The sequence below is a fragment of the Lampetra fluviatilis genome, unplaced genomic scaffold (genome assembly GCF_964198595.1).
Source record: "Lampetra fluviatilis unplaced genomic scaffold, kcLamFluv1.1 SCAFFOLD_316, whole genome shotgun sequence".
Taxonomy (NCBI): domain Eukaryota; kingdom Metazoa; phylum Chordata; class Hyperoartia; order Petromyzontiformes; family Petromyzontidae; genus Lampetra; species Lampetra fluviatilis.
This window is the reverse complement of record NW_027621647.1, coordinates 36,191-48,080: the sequence shown is the minus strand read 5'-3', so window position 1 is coordinate 48,080 and position 11,890 is coordinate 36,191. Positions and strand designations below refer to the sequence as shown.

General features: G+C 46.8%; 1 long non-coding RNA gene across 1 annotated transcript; it reads right to left on the bottom strand.

Annotated features, from left to right (window-relative positions):
* Positions 1 to 3,491: 3,491 nt before the first annotated feature.
* On the bottom strand, positions 3,492 to 10,352 carry LOC144955526 (uncharacterized). The gene is made up of 3 exons (XR_013641707.1): positions 9,785 to 10,352; positions 4,734 to 4,835; positions 3,492 to 3,574 (listed from the first exon to the last, which is right to left on the bottom strand). It is a non-coding gene; the product is annotated as an uncharacterized LOC144955526 (long non-coding RNA).
* Between the last annotated feature and the right edge of the window lie 1,538 nt (positions 10,353 to 11,890).

The window sequence follows — 11,890 nt, the reverse complement described above, 5'->3', positions numbered from 1 at the left end:
CTCTGTGGGTCTCTATGAGTGTCTGTGGGTCTCTATGAGTCTCTGTGGGTCTCTATGAGTCTCTGTGGGTCTCTATGAGCCTCTGTGGGTCTCTATGAGTCTCTGTGGGTCTCTATGAGTCTCTATGAGTCTCTATGAGTGTCTATGAGTCTCTGTGGGTTTCTATGAGTCTCTGTGGGTCTCTATGAGTCTCTGTGGGTCTCTATGAGTCTCTGTGGGTCTCTATGAGTCTCTATGAGTCTCTATGAGTGTCTATGAGTCTCTATGGGTCTCTATGAGTCTCTGTGGGTCTCTATGAGTCTCTGTGGGTCTCTATAAGTCTCTGTGGGTCTCTATGAGTGTCCATAAGTCTCTGTGGGTCTATATGAGTCTCTGTGGGTCTCTATGAGTGTCTATGAGTCTCTGTGGGTCTCTATGCGTCTCTGTGGGTCTCTATGAGTGTCTATGAGTCTCTGTGGGTCTCTATGAGTCTCTGTGGGTCTCTATGAGTGTCCATGAGTCTCTGTGGGTCTCTATGAGTCTCTGTGGGTCTCTATGAGTCTCTGTGGGTCTCTATGAGTGTCCATGAGTCTCTGTGGGTCTCTGAGTCTCTATGAGTCTCTATGAGTCTCTGTGGGTCTCTATGAGTCTCTGTGGGTCTCTATGAGTGTCTATGAGTCTCTGTGGGTCTCTATGAGTCTCTGTGGGTCTCTATGAGTGTCTATGAGTGTCTATGAGTCTCTGTGGGTCTCTATGAGTCTCTGTGGGTCTCTATGAGTCTATATGAGTCTCTGTGGGTCTCTATGAGTGTCTATGAGTCTCTGTGGGTCTCTATGAGTCTCTGTGGGTCTCTATGAGTGTCTGTGGGTCTCTGTGGGTCTCTATGAGTCTCTGTAGGTCTCTATGAGTGTCTATGAGTCTCTGTGGGTCTCTATGAGTCTCTGTGGGTCTCTATGAGTCTCTGTGGGTCTCTATGAGTCTCTGTGTGTCTCTATGAGTGTCTGTGGGTCTCTATGAGTCTCTGTGGGTCTCTATGAGTGTCTGTGGGTCTCTATGAGTCTCTGTGTGGGTCTACTGCCTCACCACAGGAGTAGACGGGGCAGCAAGTTCCTTCGCTCTCCGTGAGTCTATGAGTGTCTATGAGTCTCTGTGGGTCTCTATGAGTGTCTGTGGGTCTCTATGAGTCTCTGTGTGGGTCTACTGCCTCACCACAGGAGTAGACGGGGCAGCACGTTCCTTCGCTCTCCGTGAGTCTATGAGTGTCTATGAGTCTCTGTGGGTCTCTATGAGTCTCTGTGGGTCTCTATGAGTGTCTATGAGTCTCTGTGGGTCTCTGTGGGTCTCTATGAGTCTCTATGAGTCTCTATGAGTGGCTGTGGGTCTCTATGAGTCTCTGTGGGTCTCTATGAGTCTCTGTGGGTCTCTATGAGTGTCTGTGGGTCTCTATGAGTGTCTGTGGGTCTCTATGAGTCTCTGTGGGTCTCTATGAGTCTCTGTGGGTCTCTATGAGTGTCTGTGGGTCTCTATGAGTGTCTGTGGGTCTCTATGAGTCTCTGTGGGTCTCTATGAGTCTCTGTGTGGGTCTACTGCCTCACCACAGGAGTAGACGGGGCAGCAAGTTCCTTCGCTCTCCGTGAGTCTATGAGTGTCTATGAGTCTCTGTGGGTCTCTATGAGTGTCTGTGGGTCTCTATGAGTGTCTGTGGGTCTCTATGAGTCTCTGTGTGGGTCTACTGCCTCACCACAGGAGTAGACGGGGCAGCAAGTTCCTTCGCTCTCCGTGAGTCTATGAGTGTCTATGAGTCTCTGTGGGTCTCTATGAGTGTCTGTGGGTCTCTATGAGTCTCTGTGGGTCTCTATGAGTCTCTGTGGGTCTCTATGAGTCTCTGTGTGGGTCTACTGCCTCACCACAGGAGTAGACGGGGCAGCACGTTCCTTCGCTCTCCGTGAGTCTATGAGTGTCTATGAGTCTCTGTGGGTCTCTATGAGTGTCTGTGGGTCTCTATGAGTGTCTGTGGGTCTCTATGAGTCTCTGTGTGGGTCTACTGCCTCACCACAGGAGTAGACGGGGCAGCAAGTTCCTTCGCTCTCCGTGAGTCTATGAGTGTCTATGAGTCTCTGTGGGTCTCTATGAGTGTCTGTGGGTCTCTATGAATCTCTGTGGGTCTCTATGAGTCTCTGTGGGTCTCTATGAGTCTCTGTGTGGGTCTACTGCCTCACCACAGGAGTAGACGGGGCAGCAAGTTCCTTCGCTCTCCGTGAGTCTATGAGTGTCTATGAGTCTCTGTGGGTCTCTATGAGTCTCTGTGGGTCTCTATGAGTGTCTATGAGTCTCTGTGGGTCTCTGTGGGTCTCTATGAGTCTCTATGAGTCTCTATGAGTGGCTGTGGGTCTCTATGAGTCTCTGTGGGTCTCTATGAGTCTCTGTGGGTCTCTATGAGTGTCTGTGGGTCTCTATGAGTGTCTGTGGGTCTCTATGAGTCTCTGTGGGTCTCTATGAGTCTCTGTGGGTCTCTATGAGTGTCTGTGGGTCTCTATGAGTGTCTGTGGGTCTCTATGAGTCTCTGTGGGTCTCTATGAGTGTCTGTGGGTCTCTATGAGTCTCTGTGGGTCTCTATGAGTGTCTGTGGGTCTCTATGGGTCTCTGTGGGTCTCTATGAGTGTCTGTGGGTCTCTATGAGTGTCTGTGGGTCTCTATGAGTGTCTGTGGGTCTCTATGAGTGTCTATGAGTCTCTGTGGGTCTCTATGAGTCTCTGTGGGTCTCTATGAGTCTCTGTGGGTCTCTATGAGTCTCTGTGGGTCTCTATGAGTGTCTGTGGGTCTCTATGAGTGTCTGTGGGTCTCTATGAGTCTCTGTGTGGGTCTACTGCCTCACCACAGGAGTAGACGGGGCAGCATGTTCCTTCGCTCTCCGTGAGTCTATGAGTGTCTATGAGTCTCTGTGGGTCTCTATGAGTCTCTGTGGGTCTCTATGAGTGTCTGTGGGTCTCTATGAGTCTCTGTGTGGGTCTACTGCCTCACCACAGGAGTAGACGGGGCAGCATGTTCCTTCGCTCTCCGTGAGTCTATGAGTGTCTATGAGTCTCTGTGGGTCTCTATGAGTGTCTGTGGGTCTCTATGAGTGTCTGTGGGTCTCTATGAGTCTCTGTGTGGGTCTACTGCCTCACCACAGGAGTAGACGGGGCAGCAAGTTCCTTCGCTCTCCGTGAGTCTATGAGTGTCTATGAGTCTCTGTGGGTCTCTATGAGTGTCTGTGGGTCTCTATGAGTGTCTGTGGGTCTCTATGAGTCTCTGTGTGGGTCTACTGCCTCACCACAGGAGTAGACGGGGCAGCATGTTCCTTCGCTCTCCGTGAGTCTATGAGTGTCTATGAGTCTCTGTGGGTCTCTATGAGTGTCTGTGGGTCTCTATGAGTGTCTGTGGGTCTCTATGAGTCTCTGTGGGTCTCTATGAGTCTCTGTGGGTCTCTATGAGTCTCTGTGTGGGTCTACTGCCTCACCACAGGAGTAGACGGGGCAGCAAGTTCCTTCGCTCTCCGTGAGTCGTTCCCCGAATCTGCAAGTTGGTGCCGGTTGGCAGGTCTCAGGGGGGCAAACTGGCAGGGTGGGAGAGGAGATTGAGATGACGACAACAACAAAGACAACAACAAACACAACAACAACAACAAAAAAGACAACAACAAACACAACAACAACCACAACAACAAACACAACAACCACAACAACAACCACAACAACAACAAACACAACAACAACAAACACAACAACAACCACAACAACAAGAACAACAACCACAACAACAACCACAACAACAACCACAACAACAACAACTACAACAACATCAACAACAACAACTACAACAACATCAACAACATCAACATCAACAACAACAACATCAACAACCACAACAACAAACTCACCGCACAAGAGTTGCGGGCAGCAGTTGGACTCCGAGTTGAGAGCCACCACCACCACACAACAACATCAACAACAACCACAACAACATCAACAACAACAACATCAACAACCACAACAACATCAACAACAACCACAACAACAACCACAACAACAAACTCAACATCAACAACCACAACAACAAACTCACCGCACGAGAGTTGCGGGCAGCAGTTGAACTCCGAGTTGAGAGCCACCACCACCACACAACAACATCAACAACAACCACAACAACATCAACAACAACAACATCAACAACCACAACAACATCAACAACAACCACAACAACAACCACAACAACAAACTCAACATCAACAACCACAACAACAAACTCACCGCACGAGAGTTGCGGGCAGCAGTTGAACTCCGAGTTGAGAGCCACCACCACCACACAACAACATCAACAACAACCACAACAACATCAACAACAACAACATCAACAACCACAACAACATCAACAACAACCACAACAACAACCACAACAACAAACTCAACATCAACAACCACAACAACAAACTCACCGCACAAGAGTTGCGGGCAGTAGTTGGACTCCGAGTTGAGAGCCACCACCACACAACATCAACAACATGAACAACAACCACAACAACAACCACAACAACAACAACAACCACAACAACAAACTCACCGCACGAGAGTTGCGGGCAGCAGTTGGACTCCGAGTTGAGAGCCACCACCACACAACATCAACAACATGAACAACAACCACAACAACATCAACAACAACAACATCAACAACCACAACAACCACAACAACAACAACAACCACAACAACAAACTCACCGCACGAGAGTTGCGGGCAGCAGTTGGACTCCGAGTTGAGAGCCACCACGACCTGCCGACCACCGTCACACGGCTCCGGCATGCCCGGGCACTCCTCGCACTCTGTCAACAACAACAACAACGACGACGACAACAACAACAACGACAACAACGAAAAGCGTTTAATGAACTAAAGTAATGAGCAGTAAAAATAAACATTAATGAACAGAAATAATAAACATTAACAATCTTCGATGTAAAGCTTCTTTCGTGACTGCAGCAGGGACTCATCTTCTTGGTTCTTTCGGTAAAGTCATCACGTAGAAGGGAAATAATAAAATAATAAAAATAAAACATAATAAAATAATATAATTAATAATAAAAATGAAACAAAATAATATAATAAAATTATAATATAATATTCAATTTCGATTTAAAGCTTCTTGCGTGACTGCAGCAGGGACTCATCTTCTTGGTTCTTTCGGTAAAGTCATCACGTAGAAGGGAAATAATAAAATAATAAAAATAAAACATAGTCAAATAATAAAAATAAAACATATTAAAGGAATAAAAATAAAACATTGTAAAATAATAAAAATAAAACATAGTAAAATAATAAAAATAAAACAATTTAAAATAATAAAAAATAAAACGTAATAAAATAATACAAATAAAACATAATAAAATACAATTCTCACGACGTTTCGGCCACAACGCAAGCAGCCGTCCTCAGGTGAAGAACGGGTCTGTCGGAAAGACAGCGTCTGAATGAGCACCACCAAGCTTGGCAGCGTATATTTAAGAATATATTTAAGTATATACGCTGCCAAGCTTGGCAGCGTATATATTTAAGAATATATTTAAGTATATACGCTGCCAAGCTTGGCGGTGCTCATTCAGACGCTGTCTTTCCGACAGACCCGTTCTTCTGAACACCACCAAGCTTGGCAGCGTATATTTAAGAATATATTTAAGTATATACGCTGCCAAGCTTGGCGGTGCTCATTCAGACGCTGTCTTTCCGACAGACCCGTTCTTCTGAACACCACCAAGCTTGGCAGCGTATATTTAAGTATATATTTAAGTATATACGCTGCCAAGCTTGGCGGTGCTCATTCAGACGCTGTCTTTCCGACAGACCCGTTCTTCTGAACACCACCAAGCTTGGCAGCATATATTTAAGTATATATTTAAGTATATACGCTGCCAAGCTTGGTGGTGCTCATTCCGACGCTGTCTTTCCGACAGCCCTGTTCTTCTGAACACTACCAAGCTTGGCAGCGTATATTTAAGTATATATTTAAGTATATACGCTGCCAAGCTTGGTGGTGCTCATTCCGACGCTGTCTTTCCGACAGACCTGTTCTTCTGAACACTACCAAGCTTGGCAGCGTATATTTAAGTATATATTTAAGTATATACGCTGCCAAGCTTGGCGGTGCTCATTCAGACGCTGTCTTTCTGACAGACCTGTTCTTCTGAACACCACCAAGCTTGGCAGTGTATATTTAAGTATATATTTAAGTATATACGCTGCCAAGCTTGGCGGTGCTCATTCAGACGCTGTCTTTCTGACAGACCTGTTCTTCTGAACACCACCAAGCTTGGCAGCGTATATTTAAGAATATATTTAAGTATATACGCTGCCAAGCATGGCGGTGCTCATTCAGACGCTGTCTTTCCGACAGACCTGTTCTTCTGAACACTACCAAGCTTGGCAGCGTATATTTAAGTATATATTTAAGTATATACGCTGCCAAGCTTGGTGGTGCTCATTCAGACGCTGTCTTTCCGACAGACCTGTTCTTCTGAACACCACCAAGCTTGGCAGCGTATATTTAAGAATATATTTAAGTATATACGCTGCCAAGCTTGGTGGTGCTCATTCAGACGCTGTCTTTCCGACAGACCCGTTCTTCTGAACACCACCAAGCTTGGCAGCGTATATTTAAGTATATATTTAAGTATATACGCTGCCAAGCTCGGTGGTGCTCATTCCGACGCTGTCTTTCCGACAGACCCGTTCTTCTGAACACCACCAAGCTTGGCAGCGTATATTTAAGAATATATTTAAGTATATACGCTGCCAAGCTTGGTGGTGCTCATTCAGACGCTGTCTTTCCGACAGACCTGTTCTTCTGAACACCACCAAGCTTGGCAGTGTATATTTAAGTATATATTTAAGTATATACGCTGCCAAGCTTGGCGGTGCTCATTCAGACGCTGTCTTTCCGACAGACCTGTTCTTCTGAACGCCACCAAGCTTGGCAGCGTATATTTAAGAATATATTTAAGTATACACGCTGCCAAGCTTGGCGGTGCTCATTCAGACGCTGTCTTTCCGACAGACCCGTTCTTCTGAACACCACCAAGCTTGGCAGCATATATTTAAGTATATATTTAAGTATATACGCTGCCAAGCCTGGTGGTGCTCATTCCGACACTGTCTTTCCGACAGACCCGTTCTTCTGAACACCACCAAGCTTGGCAGCGTATATTTAAGTATATATTTAAGTATATACGCTGCCAAGCTTGGTGGTGCTCATTCCGACGCTGTCTTTCTGACAGACCTGTTCTTCTGAACACCACCAAGCTTGGCAGCGTATATTTAAGTATATATTTAAGTATATACGCTGCCAAGCTTGGTGGTGCTCATTCCGACGCTGTCTTTCCGACAGACCTGTTCTTCTGAACACCACCAAGCTTGGCAGCGTATATTTAAGTATATATTTAAGTATATACGCTGCCAAGCTTGGTGGTGCTCATTCAGACGCTGTCTTTCCGACAGACCTGTTCTTCTGAACACCACCAAGCTTGGCAGTGTATATTTAAGTATATATTTAAGTATATACGCTGCCAAGCTTGGCGGTGCTCATTCAGACGCTGTCTTTCTGACAGACCTGTTCTTCTGAACACCACCAAGCTTGGCAGCGTATATTTAAGAATATATTTAAGTATATACGCTGCCAAGCATGGCGGTGCTCATTCAGACGCTGTCTTTCCGACAGACCTGTTCTTCTGAACACTACCAAGCTTGGCAGCGTATATTTAAGTATATATTTAAGTATATACGCTGCCAAGCTTGGTGGTGCTCATTCAGACGCTGTCTTTCCGACAGACCTGTTCTTCTGAACGCCACCAAGCTTGGCAGCGTATATTTAAGTATATATTTAAGTATATACGCTGCCAAGCTTGGTGGTGCTCATTCAGACGCTGTCTTTCTGACAGACCTGTTCTTCTGAACACCACCAAGCTTGGCAGTGTATATTTAAGTATATATTTAAGTATATACGCTGCCAAGCTTGGCGGTGCTCATTCAGACGCTGTCTTTCTGACAGACCTGTTCTTCTGAACACCACCAAGCTTGGCAGCGTATATTTAAGAATATATTTAAGTATATACGCTGCCAAGCATGGCGGTGCTCATTCAGACGCTGTCTTTCCGACAGACCTGTTCTTCTGAACACTACCAAGCTTGGCAGCGTATATTTAAGTATATATTTAAGTATATACGCTGCCAAGCTTGGTGGTGCTCATTCAGACGCTGTCTTTCCGACAGACCTGTTCTTCTGAACACTACCAAGCTTGGCAGCGTATATTTAAGTATATATTTAAGTATATACGCTGCCAAGCTTGGCGGTGCTCATTCGGACGCTGTCTTTCTGACAGACCTGTTCTTCTGAACACCACCAAGCTTGGCAGCGTATATTTAAGAATATATTTAAGTATATACGCTGCCAAGCATGGCGGTGCTCATTCAGACGCTGTCTTTCCGACAGACCTGTTCTTCTGAACACTACCAAGCTTGGCAGCGTATATTTAAGTATATATTTAAGTATATACGCTGCCAAGCTTGGTGGTGCTCATTCAGACGCTGTCTTTCCGACAGACCTGTTCTTCTGAACACCACCAAGCTTGGCAGCGTATATTTAAGAATATATTTAAGTATATACGCTGCCAAGCTTGGTGGTGCTCATTCAGACGCTGTCTTTCCGACAGACCCGTTCTTCTGAACACCACCAAGCTTGGCAGCATATATTTAAGTATATATTTAAGTATATACGCTGCCAAGCATGGTGGTGCTCATTCAGACGCTGTCTTTCTGACAGACCTGTTCTTCTGAACACCACCAAGCTTGGCAGCGTATATTTAAGAATATATTTAAGTATACACGCTGCCAAGCTTGGTGGTGCTCATTCAGACGCTGTCTTTCCGACAGACCCGTTCTTCTGAACACCACCAAGCTTGGCAGCGTATATTTAAGTATATATTTAAGTATATACGCTGCCAAGCATGGTGGTGCTCATTCAGACGCTGTCTTTCCGACAGCCCTGTTCTTCTGAACACCACCAAGCTTGGCAGCGTATATTTAAGAATATATTTAAGTATATACGCTGCCAAGCTTGGTGGTGCTCATTCAGACGCTGTCTTTCCGACAGACCCGTTCTTCTGAACACCACCAAGCTTGGCAGCGTATATTTAAGAATATATTTAAGTATATACGCTGCCAAGCTTGGTGGTGCTCATTCCGACGCTGTCTTTCCGACAGACCTGTTCTTCACCTGAGGACGGCTGCTTGCGTTGTGGCCGAAACGTCGTGAGAATTGTATCTTATTATGTTTTATTTTTATTATTTTACTATGTTATATATGTATTATTTTATCATGTTTAATATTTATTATTTTATTATGTTGTATTTGTATTATTTTATTTTATTTAATTTTTATTATTTTATTATGTTTTAATTTTATTACGTTCTATTTGTATTATTTTATTATGTTTATTATGTTATAATTTTATTATGTTGTATTTATATTATTTTATTTTGTTTTATTTTCATTATTTTATTATGTTGTAATTGTATTCCGTTTTATTTGTATTATTTGTATTATTTTATTATGTTTTAATTTTACAATGTTTTATTTGTATTATTTTATTTTGTTTTATTTTTATTACTTCATTATGTTTTATTTCTATTATTTTATTATCTCCCTTCTACGTGACGACTTTACCGAAAGAACCAAGAAGACTAAGAACAACAATAATCCACCGTCCGCTTGTGCCGCCACTCACGGCAGGAGAAGTGGGCACAGCAGCGTCCTCCCGGCAGTGGTGCCGCCTCCACCACGAGGCGCTCCCCCATCTTGCGGCACGTCGGCTTCGGGGGGCAACCCCCGGGGCAACCCTCGGTGGGCACCGGGGGGGTCTCCTCCTGATCCTCCGTCGGCTCGTACGGCGGAGGAGTCGTTGGGAGTTCCGTAGGTTCTTGTGTTGGTGGTGGTCCTGATGTTGGTGGTGGTCCTGATGTTGGTGGTGGTGGTGGTCCTGATGTTGGTGGTGGTCCTGATGTTGGTGGTGGAGGTGGTCCTGATGTTTGTGGTGGAGGTGGTCCTGATGTTGGTGGTGGTCCTGATGTTGGTGGTGGAGGTGGTCCTGATGTTGGTGGTGGTGGTGATGGTCCTAACGTTGTGGTAAGTGGAGGTGGTGGTTCCACAGTTGTGGTAGGCGGTGGTGGTGGTGGTTCGGTTTCGTCCTGATCCTCCGTCGGCTCGTACGGCGGAGGAGTTGTGGGCAGTTCTGTAGGTTCTTGTGTTGGTGGTGGTCCTGATGTTGGTGGTGGTCCTGATGTTGGTGGTGGAGGTGGTCCTGATGTTGGTGGTGGAGGTGGTCCTGATGTTGGTGGTGGAGGTGGTCCTGATGTTGGAGGTGGTGGCCCTGATGTTGGTGGTGGTCCTGATGTTGGTGGTGGAGGTGGTCCTGATGTTTGTGGTGGAGGTGGTCCTGATGTTGGTGGTGGTCCTGATGTTGGTGGTGGAGGTGGTCCTGATGTTGGTGGTGGTGGTGATGGTCCTAACGTTGTGGTAAGTGGAGGTGGTGGTTCCACAGTTGTGGTAGGCGGTGGTGGTGGTGGTTCGGTTTCGTCCTGATCCTCCGTCGGCTCGTACGGCGGAGGAGTTGTGGGCAGTTCTGTAGGTTCTTGTGTTGGTGGTGGTCCTGATGTTGGTGGTGGTCCTGATGTTGGTGGTGGAGGTGGTCCTGATGTTGGTGGTGGAGGTGGTCCTGATGTTGGTGGTGGAGGTGGTCCTGATGTTGGAGGTGGTGGCCCTGATGTTGGTGGTGGTCCTGATGTTGGTGGTGGAGGTGGTCCTGATGTTTGTGGTGGAGGTGGTCCTGATGTTGGTGGTGGTCCTGATGTTGGTGGTGGAGGTGGTCCTGATGTTGGTGGTGGTGGTGATGGTCCTAACGTTGTGGTAAGTGGAGGTGGTGGTTCCACAGTTGTGGTAGGCGGTGGTGGTGGTGGTTCGGTTTCGTCCTGATCCTCCGTCGGCTCGTACGGCGGAGGAGTTGTGGGCAGTTCTGTAGGTTCTTGTGTTGGTGGTGGTCCTGATGTTGGTGGTGGTCCTGATGTTGGTGGTGGAGGTGGTCCTGATGTTGGTGGTGGAGGTGGTCCTGATGTTGGTGGTGGAGGTGGTCCTGATGTTGGAGGTGGTGGCCCTGATGTTGGTGGTGGTCCTGATGTTGGTGGTGGAGGTGGTCCTGATGTTGGTGGTGGAGGTGGTCCTGATGTTGGTGGTGGTGGTGGTCCTGATGTTGGAGGTGGTGGCCCTGATGTTGGTGGTGGTCCTGATGTTGGTGGTGGAGGTGGTCCTAGTGTTGTGGTAAGTGGAGGTGGAGGTTCCACAGTTGTAGTTGGTGGTGGAGGTGTTTCGGTTTCGTCCTGATCCTCTGTCGGCTCGTATGGAGGAGGAGTTGTGGGGAGTTCTGTAGGTTCTTGTGTTGGTGGTGGTCCTGATGTTGGTGGTGGTGGAGGTGGTCCTGATGTTGGTGGTGGAGGTGGTCCTGATGTTGGTGGAGTTGGAGGTGGTCCTAACGTTGTGGTGAGTGGAGGTGGTGGAGGTGCTACAGTTGTAGTTGGTGGTGGTGGAGGTTCCGTTTCATCCTGGTCCTCTGTCGGCTCATATGGAGGAAGTGTTGTGGGGAGTTCTGTTGGCTCCTGTGTTGGTGGTGGTGGTGGTCCTGATGTTGGTGGAGGTGGTGGTGGCCCTAACGTTGTGGTAAGTGGAGGTGGTGGAGGTGCTACAGTTGTAGTTGGTGGTGGAGGTGATTCAGTCTCGTCCTGATCCTCCGTTGGTTCGTACCGAGGAGGAGTTGTTGGGAGTTCAGTAGGTTCCTGTGTTG